We start from the raw sequence: 22,792 nt of genomic DNA, 5'->3' as shown, positions 1-22,792 counted from the left end.
TATTGATGCCATTGGGGTGCCTAGGGGGGTGCCCAATGAATTTAAAGCGAGAGATGAAGTTGCTGCAGGCTTTGAATCACTTTTCACCATAGTTACCGCAAACAAGAATTTAAATTGGATAAATTACATTTATTACAACCAGCAACGCTTTGTTAATTACACCAGGGATGCCCTCCAGGGTTTAGCCGAACAATTGCAGGCAACATCCCAAATGTCCTTCCAGAATAGAATGGCCTTAGATATGATTCTAGCCGAAAAAGGAGGAGTATGTAAAATTTTGCCCGACACCATGACATGTTGTACTTACATCCCAGAAAACACAGGCCCTAATGGTAAAGTTACCTTAGCCACAGAGAAATTGAATGAACTCTCTGAAGAGTTAAAGAAGAATTCTGGGATAAAAGATCCCTGGGACAGATGGTTTGGTTGGATGACAGGATGGCAAAAAGCTTTAATGCATATTGGTATAGCAATACTAATTTTTCTTTTTATCTTTGCTCTTCTCGTTTGTTGTGTCCTCCCTTGTCTGAGAAAATCCCTCATGAAGACTGTAGACCAAGCGGCACCCACTTTCACACATCTCGAAGTTGATGACCAAGATTTCCAAGATCTCAACTCACCCTGTATACCGCTGCAAACTATCCCTTTTGTTGATAAAGTGCGAGAGTTCTAGGAAGGGACCAGCTTAGGGACAGCATCTGTCAGTGAATGGTAAAGACCCCGTGTGGAGAAGTGGTGGACAAGCCACCATGGGCCACCCATGGGAGTGAAGTGTTCGAGAGCCATGCTGATGATGAGTTAGCCTATTAGGGTCAGAATAAGGGACAGAGTTGCACTTTGCATTAACACCTAGCTAGCGGCCACGGGGTTTCTGTGCCTTTGGGCTAACACGTCTTCTGGTATTAACAAATAAAGTTTATCTTTTAGAATCTAACATTTCATAGGGGGGACTGATGTAGAATTATTAAAAATCTTTATTGAATTATTGTACTAACTCCATTTTAACCTCACACTGTGACAGATCCTCCATTTTGTCCACATTACCTGACAGATCCTCCATTTTGTTCACATTACATGACAGAATTTCCCAACAACATTTAATACAATAAACAGAGACTGTATTTTCTATAAAGACATGACTAACCCCGGAATTGCTGAATCTCCTGTAATTTGCAACATAGTATAATCTGAAGGCCATGAGAACACTGTACTAATGAAATGTTCTATTCATAAAAGACCTTTGCACCTGACCACAAGACTTACATCACTAACTACGTAAAATGACGCCCAAGCCCCCCTTTCCACCGAGTAAACCTCATGCTGGGAAAGATGGCGCTTGAGCCATCCATCCACACCCGTGTCCAGAACAATACCACCTCTCGGTGGGAGGACACTTAGCTAACCACTTAGTTTTTGAGCCAATTAACCATATTGATGGGTGGACACTGACACAGACACTTAACAATTAATCCAATTAATAATGTTTATTTACTGATATCTCGATAATCAATGATGATGCAAAATTCCCCTTAAAAGGGCCTGCGAGCCCGCTCTTGCTTCACTTGCCAATAAATTTCCTCGAAGTTATTTTAACCTGAACTCCGTGTGTCAGTCTGAATTACTTCTGCGTATACGCAATATAATTTTCTCAAATTTGGACAGGAACAGATAGACATTTAAACATCTTTGTTTATTTCTAAATTATACTATAACAATATCACTTATACATATTGATGGCAGCACATGGAAAGGGTTTCCCTGTAGTATGTAGAATTCAGAAGAAGGTGTATAAGATTAAGTACCGGTAATTTGACAACGAAGAATCCTGCAGAATATGCACTATACATACAGCAGGGCATGCATTTTCAGAAAAAAGGCAACCTTATAGGTTTCCATAAAAAAAAAAAAAAAAAATGGAAGATGTGGTAACCCTACCTATAATTTGTATTAAAGTGAAGCTTCACATGTTCACGTTAACTGAACTCCCAACCCACACACTGTGAATATATTATAATTAATTTCACATTTTGAGTCGGGGAAAGAAGCGCTACTAAAAGTACTTTATTGCCAGTGCATCAACATTTTGAGCAGAGTGATATCAGTGACTCCATTCCTACACTCCTCTAGACGTTGCTGGCTAGTGGAATATCCACTTTGCATGCACTGTAGTTCATGCCTCCCAACATTCCTGATTTTGCCTGGACAGTCCTGATTTTCAGGTGAGGTTCTGCCATCCCAAAAGCAGGACACCAGGGAACTGTCCCCAACAATCATACCAAGAGGGCATCATTGCACTAGCACACTGCGGTAACTGGCGGCACTGGCCCACCCCGTTATTCTCCTCCCACCAGCGTCCCGAATCAGATACTGCCGATGTTGGGAGGTATGGTAGCCGTTGAGAACAATTTAATATTATTGGCATTCATTTAGCGCTAACACATTCTGTAGAGCTTTACAATATTATTGAGTGGACTTTGAATACAAATGAGACAAACTATGACAAATGCTGACACTAACAATAGATTGATAAGGACCCTGCTCCAACAAGCTTCCGGCCCCGAGGAAATTTACTGCCTAGCTTGGCATCTGAAATATAAATTAGACATTTAAATACAAAATGACCAGTACAATGTATTGGTTAAATTTTTTTTTCTCTATAAACATCTAATCCCTGTAATGTAATCCCAACGACATGCTCCAAAATGGATTTCCCTATGCCTTTGTCCATAATCAGGAAATGCCACACCGGTGATTCTTGAACAATTCAAAAGCTACTTATATTTAACTTTGGGGGTGTGAAGGGACACTTCATCTGATTGATGTGGTCTGGATGCAGTGTCACTGTTCCATTGACAATGCAATGGAAAACATTACAGTTTTAGAGAAACTGCAGTGTAGATATTGCAGGGTTAAGACATGCACTGCATGAGGGCATCCAGTGTCAAGCAAAACCCCATAGGAAAGCAGTGAGTCTATTCTTTCCTATAGGGAATGCCTAATCCAAGCGGTGCTCAGAGAACCCAGCACTGCCATACGGCACTGGAAACAGGTAAGAAAAAAATAGGGGTGTTTTAACTCTTTAATTGATGAGGAGGGGCCCTGGGGGCAGAGGGACAATATAGTGTTAGGAATATATCAGGCATTTATAACACGTAAAATAATATGGCATGGAAAGTGAAAGGATATATTTTACTACCTTTATAGAACACTGCCTTTATAGGACTGCCTATTGTGGCATATGGGGATAAGTTTATTTTCCTTATTTTTTTTGTAGAGACTGTGCTAAAGGTTTGCAGCTAAAACCACGTTACTGGGTTGGGGTTCTCATATTTTTTGTTGGTTAAACTTATTTACATATACTTTTTTTCTGCTTACTATCTGTAGAAATCAGTAAAAGTAAGTTAATTCTAAGAGCTGTTAAAACAGAAAACTTTGCAGTCAGGTTGTGAAATCTGTACTAAAGTGTTTTTACACTCCAAGACTGACTCGAAATCCTGCTTATGGTTACGTTCTAAGTGCTTTCTAAACCACCCTTTGCAGTCAGGTAGTGAGATCTGTTTTAAAATGTGCTAATCTTTTTGCTCCAAGACTGACTAAAAATCCTGCTTACATTAAGTTCTTTGTAAGAGCTTTATAGGAAACAGAATCCATTGCAATCCGGTAGTGAAATCTGATTTTTTTTTTTTTAACCTCTTAAGGACCAAACTTCTGCAATAAAAGGAAATCATGACATGTCACACGTCATGTGTCCTTAAGGGGTTAAAGGAACACTATAGTCACCTAAATAAAGCAGTTTTAGTGTATAGATCATTCCCCTGCAATTTCACTGCTCAATTCACTGTCATTTAGGAGTTAAATCACTTTGTTTTTGTTTATGCAGCCCTAGCCACACCTCCCCTGGCTATGATTGACAGAGCCTGCATAAAAAAAAAAATGGTTTCACTTTCAAACAGATGTAATTTACCTTAAATAATTTTATCTCAATCTCTAAATTGAACTTTAATCACATACAGGAGGCTCTTGCAGGGTCTAGCAAGCTATTAACATAGCAGGGGATAAGAAAATCTTAATTAAACAGAACTTGCAATAAAGAAAGCCTAAATAGGGCTCTCTTTACAGGAAGTGTTTATGGAAGGCTGTGCAAGTCACATGCAGGGAGGTGTGACTAGGGTTCATAAACAAAGGGATTTAACTCCTAAATGGCAGAGGATTGAGCAGTGAGGCTGCAGGGGCATGTTCTATACACCAAAACTGCTTCATTAAGCTAAAGTTGTTCAGGTGACTAAAGTGTCTCTTTAAGGTCCCTTTAAAGGTCAGAGAAGTGTTTTGTTTATTTTACCAACCAACAACCATGAATTTGGACATCTGGTTAAAACAAGGAACTTTGAAGATAAAAATGATTACTACTTCTAACTGTCACTTATAGAAACTGAGAAAAAAGACACAACAAGGAATCAAGAAAACAAATCCCTACTGTTCCTCAAATAGCAGAGACAAGTGACAAGTCAAAATTAAAAAGAAAAGCACATAATGCTAGCCAATCTTCTCAAACAAAGAAAATAAATTATAATGACCGCTACTTATCATTTGGATTCACAAGTGCCAGAAATAAAAAACATTTCCACAATGAAAATATTGCCAAACCGTTTGTTAGCACCTGCAAAATTACGTCGTCATTTTGAGCAAAACCACGCAGAGCACAAAGATAAAGACACTGACTTTTTTAAGCAAAAGCTTCAGGAGTATCTTATGACTAAACAGTTTATCAGTAAAATATTTGAAAATGATTAAAAAAAAAAAAATCACTTATTAAATGGTTTGTGCTACAGCGGGTTCCACTATGTTGGTATACTGTGTCAAAGGGTTCCACGGGAAACATTAATTGCGAACCCCTGTCATAGAGAGACAACAAAGCAAAAAAATATATTTTAGCGTGAGGGATTGAATTAAGATTAGTTTGCATGGCTGGCTAATTAACTTACTTAAGCAAACAAACCTATCATACTTGGACTGCTTGTTACCGTTAGCATTCCATTGGGGTGGGGAGCCAAGCATTCTCCATAGTAACATGGCCAACAGCCAACAACCCAACAATTCTAAGGCTGATACAAACACAGCATGTTTAATCACATGCTAAAAGGCCAACAATCAAAAACCACACCGCTGGAGAGCATGGCAAAAAAAGGTCAAAGTGAGGGAGAGGTTTAGTTCTACCATAACAATAACTAAGGTGAGATTACCACCAGTTCTCTACAACCCCCAAGGGCCGAGATTATTATATTGATTAAAACCCGGGCAGTGTTTTAGTGGAAAAGATAACTATCCATCGTTTGCCCTTTCATGTCCAGTCCCTTCTGTGCAGGGTGGGTCAGAAATGCAGAGCAGGGTTTGAATATAACTTTATAATTAGTGAAACTATTTTAATGAGATTGCATACAGTAAATGCTTTGCGCATGGCGACTAGATACAGAAGATGACATCTTTAAAATTAGCTCGTAAAGTCGGGTTCTTTCAATTGCACGGTTCATAAAATTAGTTAGTGTTAGAGGCTCTGGCGCTCAATTTTTTGCACAAAAAAACACCCCCAAAAAACAACAGACAGTATGTACATAGAATGCCACCATCTTGTCAGACTCCAGCACAGATTCCTGGAGAGTAATTTAATATTTAAAACAACATTTAACTAATTTACAGAGATATACTGTGTTTTTACAATGCACTAGTTGTAAAATGTATTTTTATGACACGAGTTGCCTGAATTACGCCAGACCAGCTGCCGTCAAGATGAAGAAACAAGAATTCTCTGCAAGCCGTGCCATCTCAGCAGAGCGGCCCAACTTCATATAACATGGGGGGGAAGTGGAACTGCAAAGGTTCTTTTTTTTTAAAAAAAATAAAAAAATTGGAGTTTAAAGTTTATTAGTAATAGGAAAGTGTAATTTTGAAGAAATCAGTGAAAATCACATATTAAATATTTAGGAAATGAACACACAACGATACTATAGTGCCAGGAATACAAAGTGAAGTACAATACAGAGATACCATACACAGAGCTGGGCACAGTATAGAGATAGACTAAGTGAGGTACAATACAGAGATACCATACACAGAGCTGGGCACAGTATAGATAGACTGAGTGAAGTACAATACAGAGATACCATACACAGAGCTAGGCACAGTATAGAGATAGACTAAGTGAGGTACAATACAGAGATACCATACACAGAGCTGGGCACAGTATAGAGATAGACTAAGTGAGGTACAATACAGAGATACCATACACAGAGCTGGGCACAGTATAGAGATAGACTAAGTGAGGTACAATACAGAGATACCATACACAGAGCTGGGCACAGTATAGAGATAGACTAAGTGAAGTACAATACAGAGATACCATACACAGAGCTAGGCACAGTATAGAGATAGACTAAGTGAGGTACAATACAGAGATACCATACACAGAGCTGGGCACAGTATAGAGATAGACTAAGTGAGGTACAATACAGAGATACCATACACAGAGCTGGGCACAGTATAGAGATAGACTAAGTGAAGTACAATACAGAGATACCATACACAGAGCTGGGCACAGTATAGAGATAGACTAAGTGAAGTACAATACAGAGATACCATACACAGAGCTGGGCACAGTATAGAGATAGACTAAGTGAGGTACAATACAGAGATACCATACACAGAGCTGGGCACAGTATAGAGATAGACTAAGTGAGGTACAATACAGAGATACCATACACAGAGCTAGGCACAGTATAGAGATAGACTGAGTGAAGTACAATACAGAGATACCATACACAGAGCTAGGCACAGTATAGAGATAGACTAAGTGAAGTACAATACAGAGATACCATACACAGAGCTGGGCACAGTATAGAGATAGACTAAGTGAAGTACAATACAGAGATACCATACACAGAGCTGGGCACAGTATAGAGATAGACTAAGTGAGGTACAATACAGAGATACCATACACAGAGCTGGGCACAGTATAGAGATAGACTAAGTGAAGTACAATACAGAGATACCATACACAGAGCTGGGCACAGTATAGAGATAGACTGAGTGAAGTACAATACAGAGATACCATACACAGAGCTGGGCACAGTATAGATAGACTGAGTGAAGTACAATACAGAGATACCATACACAGAGCTGGGCACAGTATAGAGATAGACTAAGTGAAGTACAATACAGAGATACCATACACAGAGCTGGGCACAGTATAGAGATAGACTGAGTGAAGTACAATACAGAGATACCATACACAGAGCTGGGCACAGTATAGAGATAGACTAAGTGAGGTACAATACAGAGATACCATACACAGAGCTGGGCACAGTATAGAGATAGACTAAGTGAGGTACAATACAGAGATACCATACACAGAGCTGGGCACAGTATAGAGATAGACTAAGTGAAGTACAATACAGAGATACCATACACAGAGCTAGGCACAGTATAGATAGACTAAGTGAAGTACAATACAGAGATACCATACACAGAGCTAGGCACAGTATAGAGATAGACTAAGTGAAGTACAATACAGAGATACCATACACAGAGCTGGGCACAGTATAGAGATAGACTAAGTGAAGTACAATACAGAGATACCATACACAGAGCTGGGCACAGTATAGAGATAGACTAAGTGAAGTACAATACCGAGATACCATACACAGAGCTGGGCACAGTATAGAGATAGACTAAGTGAAGTACAATACAGAGATACCATACACAGAGCTGGGCACAGTATAGAGATAGACTAAGTGAAGTACAATACAGAGATACCATACACAGAGCTGGGCACAGTATAGAGATAGACTAAGTGAAGTACAATACAGAGATACCATACACAGAGCTAGGCACAGTATAGAGATAGACTGAGTGAAGTACAATACAGAGATACCATACACAGAGCTAGGCACAGTATAGAGATAGACTGAGTGAAGTACAATACAGAGATACCATACACAGAGCTAGGCACAGTATAGAGATAGACTAAGTGAAGTACAATACAGAGATACCATACACAGAGCTGGGCACAGTATAGAGATAGACTAAGTGAGGTACAATACAGAGATACCATACACAGAGCTGGGCACAGTATAGAGATAGACTAAGTGAGGTACAATACAGAGATACCATACACAGAGCTGGGCACAGTATAGATAGACTAAGTGAAGTACAATACAGAGATACCATACACAGAGCTAGGCACAGTATAGAGATAGACTAAGTGAAGTACAATACAGAGATACCATACACAGAGCTGGGCACAGTATAGAGATAGACTAAGTGAGGTACAATACAGAGATACCATACACAGAGCTGGGCACAGTATAGAGATAGACTAAGTGAAGTACAATACAGAGATACCATACACAGAGCTGGGCACAGTATAGAGAGAGACTGAGTGAAGTACAATACAGAGATACCATACACAGAGCTGGGCACAGTATAGAGATAGACTAAGTGAAGTACAATACAGAGAGACCATACACAGAGCTGGGCACAGTATAGAGATAGACTAAGTGAGGTACAATACAGAGATACCATACACAGAGCTGGGCACAGTATAGAGATAGACTAAGTGAAGTACAATACAGAGATACCATACACAGAGCTCGGCACAGTATAGAGATAGACTAAGTGAAGTACAATACAGAGATACCATACACAGAGCTCGGCACAGTATAGAGATAGACTGAGTGAAGTACAATACAGAGATACCATACACAGAGCTGGGCACAGTATAGAGATAGACTAAGTGAGGTACAATACAGAGATACCATACACAGAGCTGGGCACAGTATAGAGATAGTGATACCGGAGAAACTGACGGAAGCCAAGCACAGAGAGATGGACACAGGTTTCTTCAGGAAGGAAGAGATTCTTTATTCGATTCACCGACCGGGGCTCAGAGGGACTTATGTCACCAAAAACAGCAAAGATCTGAGCCCAGAACTGACTGTGTAAATGCATGATATAGACATATAGCTCCTCCAATAGTTAACTCTACCCACATATATTCTTTACACAATCAGCTGAACAAAGCCTAACTTCCCTTACTTGTTAGACCACATGGCTCACCCAGAACAATGGAGGAGGGGAAGTGTTTTCAGTTTCTGCATTCCTGCATTTGCTCAATACGGTGTTGATTGTATCTTAGCTACGTGAAACTAACTAACTGATACAACATTTACACATATGCCACATGGCAATCTTGTCCTAGTAAATTTATTTTTACTGAGATTCCACCACATTCCCCCCTTTGATGCTTCTGATATTTCACAATTCCAGATGCATCACTTAACCATAGTTTGCTTACACCTCAGGTTGCCATGAATCAGAACAGACCTCGTAAGCATCTTAGCATCATTACAAATTCCTTTAGCACTCCTCATTCTGATTCTCTCTGGGCTAAGGGTTCATACTTGCAAACAGCCATTACATGCGCAGCTGGTTTCCTTTCTGTCGTGCTCTCTATGACACTCTGTATGGACCTAATTACCAATGGAACCAAACATGGTAGAAAGAGACACACTATAATCAACATGACTCCTCCTACCAATGTCTTGATCCCTCCAAGCTGCTCGTACCTACTTCCAAACCAACTACTAGAATTGTACCCGTTCCAAGCTTAAGTCGGTACATGCGTCAGTTTAGCCATGTGGCTTGTGAGATCAGCCACTGCCTGCCCTTCATCATCTATGTGCAGACAACAGTTGCTGAGATTGAACTTTCCACATACACCTCCTTCTATTTGCACTGGAAGTGAATGGAGGACTTTATCAACAGCCCAACTGGTTTACCTGGTAAGAAGGCTATGTGCTTTACAGAGGAATCCATAATTGCCTAATGGTAGAATGAGGCTTGAATCCCTGTATTAGAATACAATAACACTTCATGGGCATACAGTTTGGCTGTTAACCAGTTCCCTCACATATTACATCCCTCCTATTGGCAATGAAGCGCACTAAGGTAGCCAGTGCCACTCATTATCTTCCCAGCTACCTACATTCAAGGATGCTAGCTTCTTTTTATGATTCACATCATAAACTTTAACTCTCAAGGTCTCTGCTGTTTCAATTGGCAACAAGAAGAAGGATGGTTTGAGCATACCTAATACACATGCCCCTTCCCAGTCCTGTGGTAACTCCGAATATACTTTCTTACCACAGATCCAGTACAAATTTGCTGGGGCTCTCCAGGTAGATGTGATGGATAGATCAAACCACACATCCTTTAAATTGGCGTATCTAGCAAACGGATTAGATGGTTCTGAGACATTTGAAGCCGACCACCAAGTTGTATTCTTCGTATCATCATCATAAGCTTTTTGCCCTAGACAAGTTAATTCTCCTACAGAAGTATTATACATCATTCCTTTCCTCGCTATGCAAACATAACCTATGATGGAGGTCTTTAATCTCCACTCAGATTTACCTCTAACACTCATATGATAATTGGCTTGTGTAGATATTAATTGGTCAACTGCCTCAGAACCGGACATTACCTCCTTTGCTTCCCAAGGCCATTGGTCTCCCATGTTAGTACCTCCACACACATAGCAGTTGGTAACATTAAGACTACCGGCAATACTTTCGGCTAAATCTATGAACAGGTTTTTAGCATTATGGGGGATCTTATTATCTATACTCATCTCTTCATAAAAAGAATGGTATACTTGATGAGTTTGGGAGGTTACCGTATCGGTCTCTATCCCTATAAATAATATTGTCCCAGGATCTAAACCCGTCCCATATATTTGGAACCCAAATAAGTTACCGAACCTATCTATGAATCGTTCAGGATTATTTATGAGTATATGGACTGGGTTACATTCCCTAGACTTACAATATGGCTTTGTAGGCAACTTAGTAACAATCATATCCTTATCTACTGTCGGTCCCCAAGTTGCCCACCCCACACAAGACCAATATGGGCAAAAGTTATATTCCCTATCTGGGCATCTCGGACTTACATACTTGTTTTTACTACTGGGACAAATATATTTATCATTAGACCCATACGTTCTCTCCCACTTAAGATCCCCACATACATTCCACGGCTTTCTACCACTTGATATCACCTTACACGCATCAAATAGCAGAACACCTGAAGAATATACGGATTCTAATACCGTCTTATTAATTAGGGTCCCCTGAGGATCTCCATTCCTGAGAGTCAACCAAATTGTACGGGGTTGATACTCTGGACTGAAGCACTTAGGTTCTCCTACTCCTAAATGGCACACACTATATTCTATATTTAAGTATCTACATCTTGATACATCTCCGTTACATTCATATTGTGAATGCCAAATTAGGGTCTGGGAAATATGGTTACCTGTTCTTGTAGTCTTAATGCATACCTCACAGCTAGGAGTGTCGGTACCTCTACCTTCCTGAATATAAAAAGACACAAAAATATACATTATCAAAAGCACTTCTTTCGACGTCTTCATCCTCAGTCTTCGTCCGTGCGATGGCACCTCAGCTTCCAGGATGTAAGGGCTGCAGGGAATGGAGTTCTGCTCGTCTTCACAGGGGTCCCTTCGAGACTTTCCTGGCTTTTAATAACACGTTGGTGAGCGGACAGGCATTATTATGGCCGTCAAAAACACTCACTTGTAGATCTTTGTTGATGTTCCCTTTTAACAATATTATCTTCGCAAAAAAAAAACACTTTTAATCCAACTCGGTCACACGCTTCAACTGGATCTTGCAAGGATTCTCTGGATCTATGGTAGCTTGTCAGGAATCTGCCGCTGTTTTTTTTTTTACCCTAGAGTGATGAATCCACGGAGTCACTTCTACAACCTTTACAACTGTTGGGGTAGATAAAAGAACAACATAGGGACCTCTCCACTTGGAACCTAATGGAACAGTGTTCCATTTTTTTTATCCACACTTGATCCCCTGGATGGTAAGAATGAACAGGTGGATAAATACACAGGTAATCTATCTTGTACCCATTTCTGTACCTCCTCCATAGTTTTACCCAACTCTACAACCTGCTGCCGGGTAATTCCTTCTCCCAACTGACTCAAATCCCCCGTTAAGTTACCAAGTATGGAAGGTGAATGCCCATACATAATTTTTCAGCAGTACCCCAGAAACAAAAGAAAGCATCTTTGAGGTCTAGGAAGGTATAGTAGGTTGCCCCACCTGGTATTAAAGCAAGCAGATTATTGGGGATGGGTACCACTGGGTGTATATTGACTACTGCATTATTAACTGCGTTTAGATCTTGTACAGGATGATACTCATCTGATCCCGGCTTCTGAACAGGTAATAATGGAGTGTTCCAAGGGGAGGTACAGAATTTTAGGATGTCATACTTTGCACACTTATCCACATAGGTTTGTATATTTTCCTTAGCCCTCTATAATATATGGTACTAACTAAGGCTAACAGGATATGCTCCAAGCTTTGATTCAATGTGTATTGGTGGAATATTGCGAGCAAGTCCTGGAGGATTATTCTCTGTCCATATTCTTGAAATGTCAAATAAGGATTCATCACTCTTAGGGTCTGTATTTGTTATTATAGAGTAGAAGTGCCATTCTTCTTCCCTTTGCACCGATACTGATATTATGCCTGGTGATCTATTAAACTTCAGAGACGTTGATCCGTTGGGTTTAAAAGTTATCTGGGCTTGAAGCTTTAATAATAGATCTCGTCCTAGAAGCTGAACTGGACACTCCAGCATATATAGGAACTGGTGCGTAACCAAATGGCCTCCTAGAATACAAGTATGACTCCTGAGAATTGGTCTAGCAGCGCTTTTCCCAGTAGCTCCTATCATAATTATAGTCTTCCTGAAGGAGGAGCAACTAGGTTAGTTACCACAGAGTACTCAGCACCAGTGTCAATCATGAAAGAGCTCCTCTTTCCCTCTATTGATACATCGACCATAGGCTGCACTCGGCTAAAGGGGGATGGAGCCCAGTCGGTATCAATAGTCTTCCATGACAGTGTCAGCCAGACCGACAAAATCTCTATCTTCTCTATCCCTTAATCTCTAGGTAGGGGAATAGTATACTACTGTAATTCCCTCCAAGACTTTCTCTATGGCCACCTCTGTAACCATCTCGTAACCTTCTCTCTTGTCTTATCTATAACTTGCTTTATATTCCCTCTGTGGGCAGTCACTTTTCCAATATCCTTCCTCTCTACAATACGCACAGTGATTCCTACTTCCTCCCTTACTCAGGCTATTCTCAACTCCTCTATTCACCTCCCTTCCCTGTCTCTCTACACTTATGATAGCTACAGCTAGCATATCTGCCTTCATCCTCATTTTACGTTCTTCCTCCTGCTTTGTTTCAATCTCCCTGTTCATATACACCTGAACTGTGATATGGACATTCCTACAAATCCCTTTAACTTTAGCAATTTTCTTTTGATATCACCTTGGGTCTGGCTGACAAATGCTGAGTTGTTCATTCGAGAGTTCTCAGGGGCCTCTGGATTAAAAGGAGTATATAAACTATATGACTCCAGCAATCTCTCATAGAAAGCATTAGGTTACTCGTCTGCTTTCGTAAAGGAATTATGGGTCTTCCAATTAAACAGATCAGTCATGGTGAAAGGGACATAAACAAATACAGGGTCTGCCAACTGTAATTGACCATTAATATCAATGTGTGGTGGACCAGGGGTAAGCTGCAGTGGCATTTGTAAATGTCAAAGTTGGAGGGCACCGGTCATTTGTCAGGTTAGGGTGGGACTTAGATAGGGTTGTTTAGTCATAGGTTCCGGTCGGGGAGTGGTGAGGTAGGTGGAAATGGATAAATTAATTTTACTGGTCAGTAACTTGGTTAACAAAATGTTTCGGACAGGGCTAGGAGGAGCCTGACCAGTAACCAAAAATGGTAAAAGTGTATTCCAGCGTCCTATACCATTGACCATTTCATCCAGTTGTATTTCAAAACTAATTTACTGTTACTAAAGGCACACAAGGCTCAGTAATTATAGTGTTATGTCAGTGGTTATGGTGTTTTCAGTGATTATGGTATTATCAGTGGTAATGGTGTTTTCAGTGGTTATGGTATTATCAGTGGTTATGGTATTATCAGTGGTTATGGTGTTTTCAGTAGTTATGGTGTTTTCAGTAGTTATGGTATTATCAGTGGTTATGGTATTATCAGTGGTTATGGTGTTTTCAGTGATTATGGTATTATCAGTGGTTATGGTGTTTTCAGTGATTATGGTGTTTTCAGTGGTTATGGTATTTTCAGTGGTTATGGTATTATCAGTGGTTATGGTATTATCAGTGGTTATGGTGTTTTCAGTGGTTATGGTGTTTTCAGTGATTATGGTATTATCAGTGGTTATGGTGTTTTCAGTGATTATGGTGTTTTCAGTGGTTATGGTATTTTCAGTGGTTATGGTATTATCAGTGGTTATGGTATTATCAGTGGTTATGGTATTATCAGTGGTTATGGTGTTTTCAGTGGTTATGGTATTATCAGTGGTTATGGTGTTTTCAGTGATTATGGTATTATCAGTGGTTATGGTATTTTCAGTGGTTATGGTATTTTCAGTGGTTATGGTATTATCAGTGGTTATGGTATTATCAGTGGTTATGGTGTTTTCAGTGGTTATGGTATTATCAGTGGTTATGGTATTATCAGTGGTTATGGTGTTTTCAGTGATTATGGTATTATCAGTGGTTATGGTGTTTTCAGTGGTTATGGTATTTTCAGTGGTTATGGTATTATCAGTGGTTATGGTGTTTTCAGTGATTATGGTGTTTTCAGTGGTTATGGTGTTTTCAGTGGTTATGGTGTTTTCAGTGGTTATGGTATTATCAGTGGTTATGGTGTTTTGTAATTGCTGAGAATGATCTGATTTCAGTGGATTCAGTTACTGTTATTAAGAATTCTCCTCACAATTTTGACTGCTAATAATAAAACTGAATACAAAGAACCAGTTGGGGGGGTAGGTAGGCACAGAAAAAGGAGGGGACAGGCATCTGAGAGCCAGAGACAATTAGAGCACAGGGGGACATACCAGCTGCACCAGTTTTTGCTAAAGAATTTAGTTGAGGGATGTTCAGATGGGTCAGATTCCATTGGGGATTGGGGACAGACCAGTTTTGATAACCATCTAGTAACACAAACTGGTCATTCTCTACTACATAAGGTAGTCCCCAAAATCACACACATTATATCCCTTTTTAAAGTTATTTAGCATACATTCTAAGGGATCAACAATCTTTAAATTCCGGCGCTGCCATACTTAGCAACAGAGCGTCTAATTCAAAGAAACACAACAAACACACCTCCAACAGTCACACTCGTTTCCCTGGCAACAGCGCCATGTGGCACAGTTACTAGGTCAAACTCATACAACAAAACATACAGGGAATTCCCGTACACACACAGCTGTTACACCAGTCACTAAGTAACTAATATTATGCCCTTTGGCGAAACTATACAGTCACCCACGCTATAATTCTCTATATATGAATTACCCGTCTATAACACACCCCAGTAACATCGTCTTTTACAAATAGCGGTTACAGTACGGTTAGCATAGGTCAAAGCACAATTTAAGGTCACAATACAATTATTAGTGGTTATGGTGTTAAACATGCATTAGACGACAATGATTAGTACTTATATACAATGTCAGTAAATATACAGGGTTATGGTACCGTGCACTATGATACAGCAACACACTATTAACACTCTCGCTAGACGGCTGAGCTCGCGCTATCTAACAAGATATACACTTTACTAAACAATCTTTAACACATTTACAATCCCAACTAAACTATTGGCCAGTACCTTGAATGGACTACCTAAAACTATCTACATCCGTTTTGGTTAGCCACACTGCCCAAGCACCACATATAGCGAGCTAGAGGACCGAATTTACACAGACGCCTCTTAGTCGATTACTATCAAAAATCTAGTGGGTTCCAAATTTACACGCCTTCCCACTTAGCCAAGATAGGTTGAGAGCTAGCGAACCGAATTTACACAGACGCCGCTTAGTCTCCCGGTCCCTCCGACCTAGCGAACGTAATATACACCCTAGAACGCTAGTCTAGACAAGACACCGGTGTCCGGCTAGGGCTATTTACACCAGAACCCCGCCTGACTAACCAAATCAAACGGTCTTACTAAAGAGCGTTCGATTGAGCGGTGCGCCTTCGCTCCTTCCCTCCGACAGAGGGGGCAGATTCCATACACAGATTTAAACCCCTTTTGGGCCTACCGCACAATCGGTATACCCCTAGTGGGTCTGCCGTCTAAAACAGCAGTTGTCTTACCTCCTCGTTCCTGAACCTGGGTTCACACTCATCGACGGGGACACCCCAGCACTTACTACGTAGAGGCCGATGATCTCCTGGACAAAAGACCAGTGGCGCCGAGACGAAGGGAGGTCCACGCAGAAGTTCAGGGGTGCAGCCGTAGAGAACGTGGGCAAAGATAGACCGTCTCACGCCTCTGCTTCTCAGCTACCGTTGAACGATGAGCTTCCCGGCCCAATGCACCAAATGATACCGGAGAAACTGACGGAAGCCAAGCACAGAGAGATGGACACAGGTTTCTTCAGGAAGGAAGAGATTCTTTATTCGATTCACCGACCGGGGCTCAGAGGGACTTATGTCACCAAAAACAGCAAAGATCTGAGCCCAGAACTGACTGTGTAAATGCATGATATAGACATATAGCTCCTCCAATAGTTAACTCTACCCACATATATTCTTTACACAATCAGCTGAACAAAGCCTAACTTCCCTTACTTGTTAGACCACATGGCTCACCCAGAACAATGGAGGAGGGGAAGTGTTTTCAGTTTCTGCATTCCTGCATTTGCTCAATACGGTGTTGATTGTATCTTAGCTACGTGAAACTAACTAACTGATACAACATTTACACATATGCCACATGGCAATCTTGTCCTAGTAAATTTATTTTTACTGAGATTCCACCACAATAGACTAAGTGAAGTACAATACAGAGATACCATACACAGAGCTAGGCACAGTATAGAGATAGACTAAGTGAAGTACAATACAGAGATACCATACACAGAGCTGGGCACAGTATAGAGATAGACTAAGTGAAGTACAATACAGAGATACCATACACAGAGCTGGGCACAGTATAGAGACAGACTGAGTGAAGTACAATACAGAGATACCATACACAGAGCTGGGCACATTATAGAGATAGACTAAGTGAAGTACAATACAGAGATACCATACACAGAGCTAGGCACAGTATAGAGATAGACTAAGTGAAGTACAATACAGAGATACCATACACAGAGCTGGGCACAGTATAGAGATAGACTGAGTGAAGTACAATACAGAGATACCATACACAGAGCTGGGCACAGTATAGAGATAGACTAAGTGAAGTACAATACAGAGATACCATACACAGAGCTGGGCACATTATAGAGATAGACTAAGTGAAGTACAATACAGAGATACCATACACAGAGCTGGGCACAGTATAGAGATAGACTAAGTGAAGTACAATACAGAGATACCATACACAGAGCTGGGCACAGTATAGAGATAGACTAAGTGAAGTACAATACAGAGATACCATACACAGAGCTGGGCACAGTATAGAGATAGACTAAGTGAGGTACAATACAGAGATACCATACACAGAGCTAGGCACAGTATAGAGATAGACTAAGTGAAGTACAATACAGAGATACCATACACAGAGCTGGGCACAGTATAGAGATAGACTGAGTGAAGTACAATACAGAGATACCATTCACAGAGCTGGGCACAGTATAGATATAGAATAAGTGAGGTTCAGTACAGAGATACCATACACAGAGCTGGGCACAGTATAGATAGACTAAGTGAAGTACAATACAGAGATACCATACACAGAGCTAGGCACAGTATAGAGATAGACTAAGTGAAGTACAATACAGAGATACCATACACAGAGCTGGGCACAGTATAGATAGACTAAGTGAAGTACAATACAGAGATACCATACACAGAGCTAGGCACAGTATAGAGATAGACTAAGTGAAGTACAATACAGAGATACCATACACAGAGCTGGGCACAGTATAGAGATAGACTGAGTGAAGTACAATACAGAGATACCATACACAGAGCTAGGCACAGTATAGAGATAGACTAAGTGAAGTACAATACAGAGATACCATACACAGAGCTGGGCACAGTGTAGAGATAGACTAAGTGAAGTACAATACAGAGATACCATACACAGAGCTGGGCACAGTATAGAGATAGACTGAGTGAAGTACAATACAGAGATACCATACACAGAGCTAGGCACAGTATAGAGATAGACTAAGTGAAGTACAATACAGAGATACCATACACAGAGCTGGGCACAGTATAGAGATAGACTAAGTGAAGTACAATACAGAGATACCATACACAGAGCTGGGCACAGTATAGATAGACTAAGTGAAGTACAATACAGAGATACTATACACAGAGCTGGGCACAGTATAGAGATAGACTAAGTGAAGTACAATACAGAGATACCATACACAGAGCTGGGCACAGTATAGAGATAGACTAAGTGAGGTACAATACAGAGATACCATACACAGAGCTAGGCACAGTATAGAGATAGACTGAGTGAAGTACAATACCGAGATACCATACACAGAGCTGGGCACAGTATAGATAGACTAAGTGAAGTACAATACAGATATACCATACACAGAGCTGGGCACAGTATAGAGATAGACTAAGTGAAGTACAATACAGAGATACCATACACAGAGCTAGGCACAGTATAGAGATAGACTGAGTGAAGTACAATACAGAGATACCATACACAGAGCTGGGCACAGTATAGAGATAGACTGAGTGAAGTACAATACAGAGATACCATACACAGAGCTGGGCACAGTATAGAGATAGACTAAGTGAAGTACAATACAGAGATACCATACACAGAGCTAGGCACAGTATAGAGATAGACTAAGTGAGGTACAATACAGAGATACCATACACAGAGCTGGGCACAGTATAGAGATAGACTAAGTGAGGTACAATACAGAGATACCATACACAGAGCTGGGCACAGTATAGGGATAGACTAAGTGAGGTACAATACAGAGATACCATACACAGAGCTAGGCACAGTATAGAGATAGACTAAGTGAAGTACAATACAGAGATACCATACACAGAGCTGGGCACAGTATAGAGATAGACTAAGTGAAGTACAATACAGAGATACCATACACAGAGCTGGGCACAGTATAGAGATAGACTGAGTGAGGTACAATACAGAGATACCATACACAGAGCGGGGCACAGTATAGAGACAGACTAAGTGAAGTACAATACAGAGATACCATACACAGAGCTAGGCACAGTATAGAGATAGACTAAGTGAAGTACAATACAGAGATACCATACACAGAGCTGGGCACAGTATAGAGATAGACTAAGTGAGGTACAATACAGAGATACCATACACAGAGCTGGGCACAGTATAGATAGACTGAGTGAAGTACAATACAGAGATACCATACACAGAGCAAGGCACAGTATAGAGATAGACTAAGTGAAGTACAATACAGAGATACCATACACAGAGCTAGGCACAGTATAGAGATAGACTAAGTGAGGTACAATACAGAGATACCATACACAGAGCTGGGCACAGTATAGAGATAGACTAAGTGAGGTACAATACAGAGATACCATACACAGAGCTGGGCACAGTATAGAGATAGACTAAGTGAGGTACAATACAGAGATACCATACACAGAGCTAGGCACAGTATAGAGATAGACTAAGTGAGGTACAATACAGAGATACCATACACAGAGCTGGGCACAGTATAGAGATAGACTAAGTGAGGTACAATACAGAGATACCATACACAGAGCTGGGCACAGTATAGAGATAGACTAAGTGAGGTACAATACAGAGATACCATACACAGAGCTGGGCACAGTATAGAGATAGACTAAGTGAGGTACAATACAGAGATACCATACACAGAGGGTACAAAGGGGTAGATTTATTAAAGTGTCCACACTTTCCTGTCTAAGTTTCTTTTCATATTTGCGTCAATTTACAAAATCTGTCTTATTTCTTTCCGCCCTAATTGTCAAATTTCACAGACACAATGAATCTAGGATTTTTTTCCTGTTAACTTTATGAATTTTTCTGCCAGGTTTTTTCTAACTGGAAATTTCAGTGTAAAAAATGCTGTAATTTACTTGAGAAAATTGACAGTTTTAAATCATTTTAATAAATATGATCAAAATAATGGCAGAATTTAACAGTCACTTTTCAGCACACCTTTCTCCCCATAGTCTCTGTATAATGCTCCAGCACTGTCTCTCTCTCTCCCTTTTCTGATTTCAGTAATGCTCCCGCTAGGATTGTCTGACCACTTTAGCGTTATAAGAAATGTCGCTCCTGCGCTTTTCTATAGAAACATAGAATGTGACGGCAGATAAGAACCACTCGGCCCATCTAGTCTGCCCAATTTTCTAAATATTTTCATTAGTTCCTGGCATTATCTTATAGTTAGGATAGCCTTATGCCTATCCCACGCATGCTTAAACTCCTTCACTTTGTTAACCTCTACCACTTCAGCTGGAAGGCTATTCAATTTATCCACTACCCTCTCAGTAAAGTAATACTTCCTGATATTATTTTTAAACCTTTGCCCCTCTAATTTAAGACGATGTCCTCTTGTTGTGGTAGTTTTTCTTTTTTTAAATATTTTCTCATCGGCTCTCTAATTTTATCACTTACCATCTACTCTTTCCTTAACCTCTACCCTTCTCCTCTGCTTCTGTCTTCACGTTTCACCTATAGCTATTTTTTGTCCCTGCCTAGGCCAACCCTAAATTCTTTGTTACTAAGTAAGAGTTGTCTGTCCTGTTCTAGAGTTGTCTGTCCTGTTGACCACACCTTTTTTTTATATAGGTGACTCAGTCACATCCACATTAGGTTTTCCCAGAGCGTATTACCCCTTCTACCTACTGGAACTGCCATTTCTTCCTGTAAAGCAATAGCCCTGGCATGGTTTAAAGGACACTAGAGGAGTAAGAGGAGTAACTAGCTTTCTTCCCTCGTTGTGCTGGTCTTGCCATGGCCTTCCGTGGAGACATTTATCAAAGTGCCAATGACACTTTTTTATCTAATTTTCTGTTTAAAAAAATTTTTATTGCCCTTTTTTTTCTCCCTTTGTCGCACCACGCCCGCCCCGCCCCGCCCCGACTCCCTGGTTTAGGTTAAAGATCTCAGCTAATCCAATGTTCCCCATAGGGAAGCATTTGGAGGCTAGTGCGCATGCACAGCAAATCACGCCAATCAAATGCTGCTTGAGCCTGACTCGGTTCTCACAGGGGACCGCATCTAGTGGCTATCAGGAACAGAGCCACTAGGGATGTGTTTAACCCTGCAATGAAATCATTGCTGGGTTAAAACTAAAAGCCCACTGCATGCTGACCACGTTATTGAGATGAAGACATTAATCAACAATAATCACACAGGTGGTCTAACAGCTGCGAGAAAAGACAATATAAAATTAAAAGAATTCAAGGGACACTGTAATGGCTTCATCCCATTGAAGTGTTTATGGTGTCTGACACAACTATCCTTCCATTCAGAGTAAAACCATTTATAATGTGAGTCCCCAGCAGCCAATCCCCACTGTGATGCTTGGACTAATGAAAACTCATTACCATAAGCAGCGACGGAAGGCTGTGATTGGCTGAGAGTGTCAGCGGACTGCTTTCAGTCTATCACTGCATCCATTGTTGGTATTATTTGGTATGGTTATAAGAAAGTGTATAATCTCTGCCGTATCCTTATCTCCAGTGGGGGCTACAAGGTGGGCTGCGAGGAACCCTTATTTCGATTTAAGTTGATTGACATGCTTTAACACTGAATGGAGGGATGGTGCCTGAGGATAACCAATTTAACGAGATGTTGTTATAGTGCTTACCGTGTCCCTTTAAAGTTGTCTTCTCGTTTTCCATACACTGATTGTTGATTTGTATGAGTCATTTCTTGAGAAACTTCCATTTTTCAGAACTGGAACATTGCAATTTCTATGCTGTGTACTGTGAATAAAGAAATGTTTCATTTACAAACCTGGTGAGCACAATTACATCTTTTATCATTTAGTATAACATTAGGAAAGAACCGTGGATTAAAAGCCTAACTTGTATGAACGAATGTCACTAAATAACACATTTTTGATATCCAAGTCAGATGTATGTATGTAGTTGATTAAATAAAAGGGTATTGTCAGTGTCATGATGTCAGTGTTACCTGATGCTAGCAGTAAGTGTCAGCCCTGTTGCCAAGCAGTTAATAAAGAGAAGTGCAGGCTTCGATGCCCAGCAGTTAAAATAAAAAGTTTCGGGCGCGGCCTGAGGCTTCATGGAGTAGGACGCGAGTCCCTGCTATTACTATTTGGATGAAAAGACAGAAGAACTTGTTGCAGCCCACAACTCAATGGCCGACGCTTTTACGAGGAGATGGAAATTAAGCTGAAGTGGCTGGAAGACAAATTTACCGACCAAGAGGACCAGATTCGGCGTTGCAATTTACTGATCTGGGGGATTCCGGAGGTGGTAGTCCCTGATGCCCTCGTGGACTACGTGACCCAATTATTCCAATCGTTGATAACAGAGTTATCATGAGAGGACTTGGACTGCACACACAGAGTCCCTAAAGCAAAACATTTGCCTGCAGGTACACCAAGGGATAGCATCACGGTGGTCCGCTGTTATCAAGTGAAATAAAGGGTACTGC

At 40.6% G+C, this 22,792-nt stretch overlaps 1 protein-coding gene across 1 annotated transcript in view; it reads right to left on the bottom strand.

The window, feature by feature from the left end:
* LOC134601983 (beta-1,4-galactosyltransferase 3-like) overlaps nucleotides 1–22,029 on the bottom strand; it is a 115,272-nt gene extending 93,243 nt beyond the window's left edge. Inside the window, exon 1 of the mRNA XM_063446488.1 lies at nucleotides 21,978–22,029. The gene's annotated coding sequence lies outside the window, so the exon portion shown is untranslated. The remainder of the gene's footprint in view (nucleotides 1–21,977) is intronic.
* Between the last annotated feature and the right edge of the window lie 763 nt (nucleotides 22,030–22,792).

The sequence above is a fragment of the Pelobates fuscus genome, chromosome 1 (genome assembly GCF_036172605.1).
Source record: "Pelobates fuscus isolate aPelFus1 chromosome 1, aPelFus1.pri, whole genome shotgun sequence".
Classification (NCBI taxonomy): Eukaryota; Metazoa; Chordata; class Amphibia; order Anura; family Pelobatidae; genus Pelobates; species Pelobates fuscus.
Note: the sequence above shows the minus strand (reverse complement) of the source record. Positions and strands in the feature narration are given on the sequence as shown.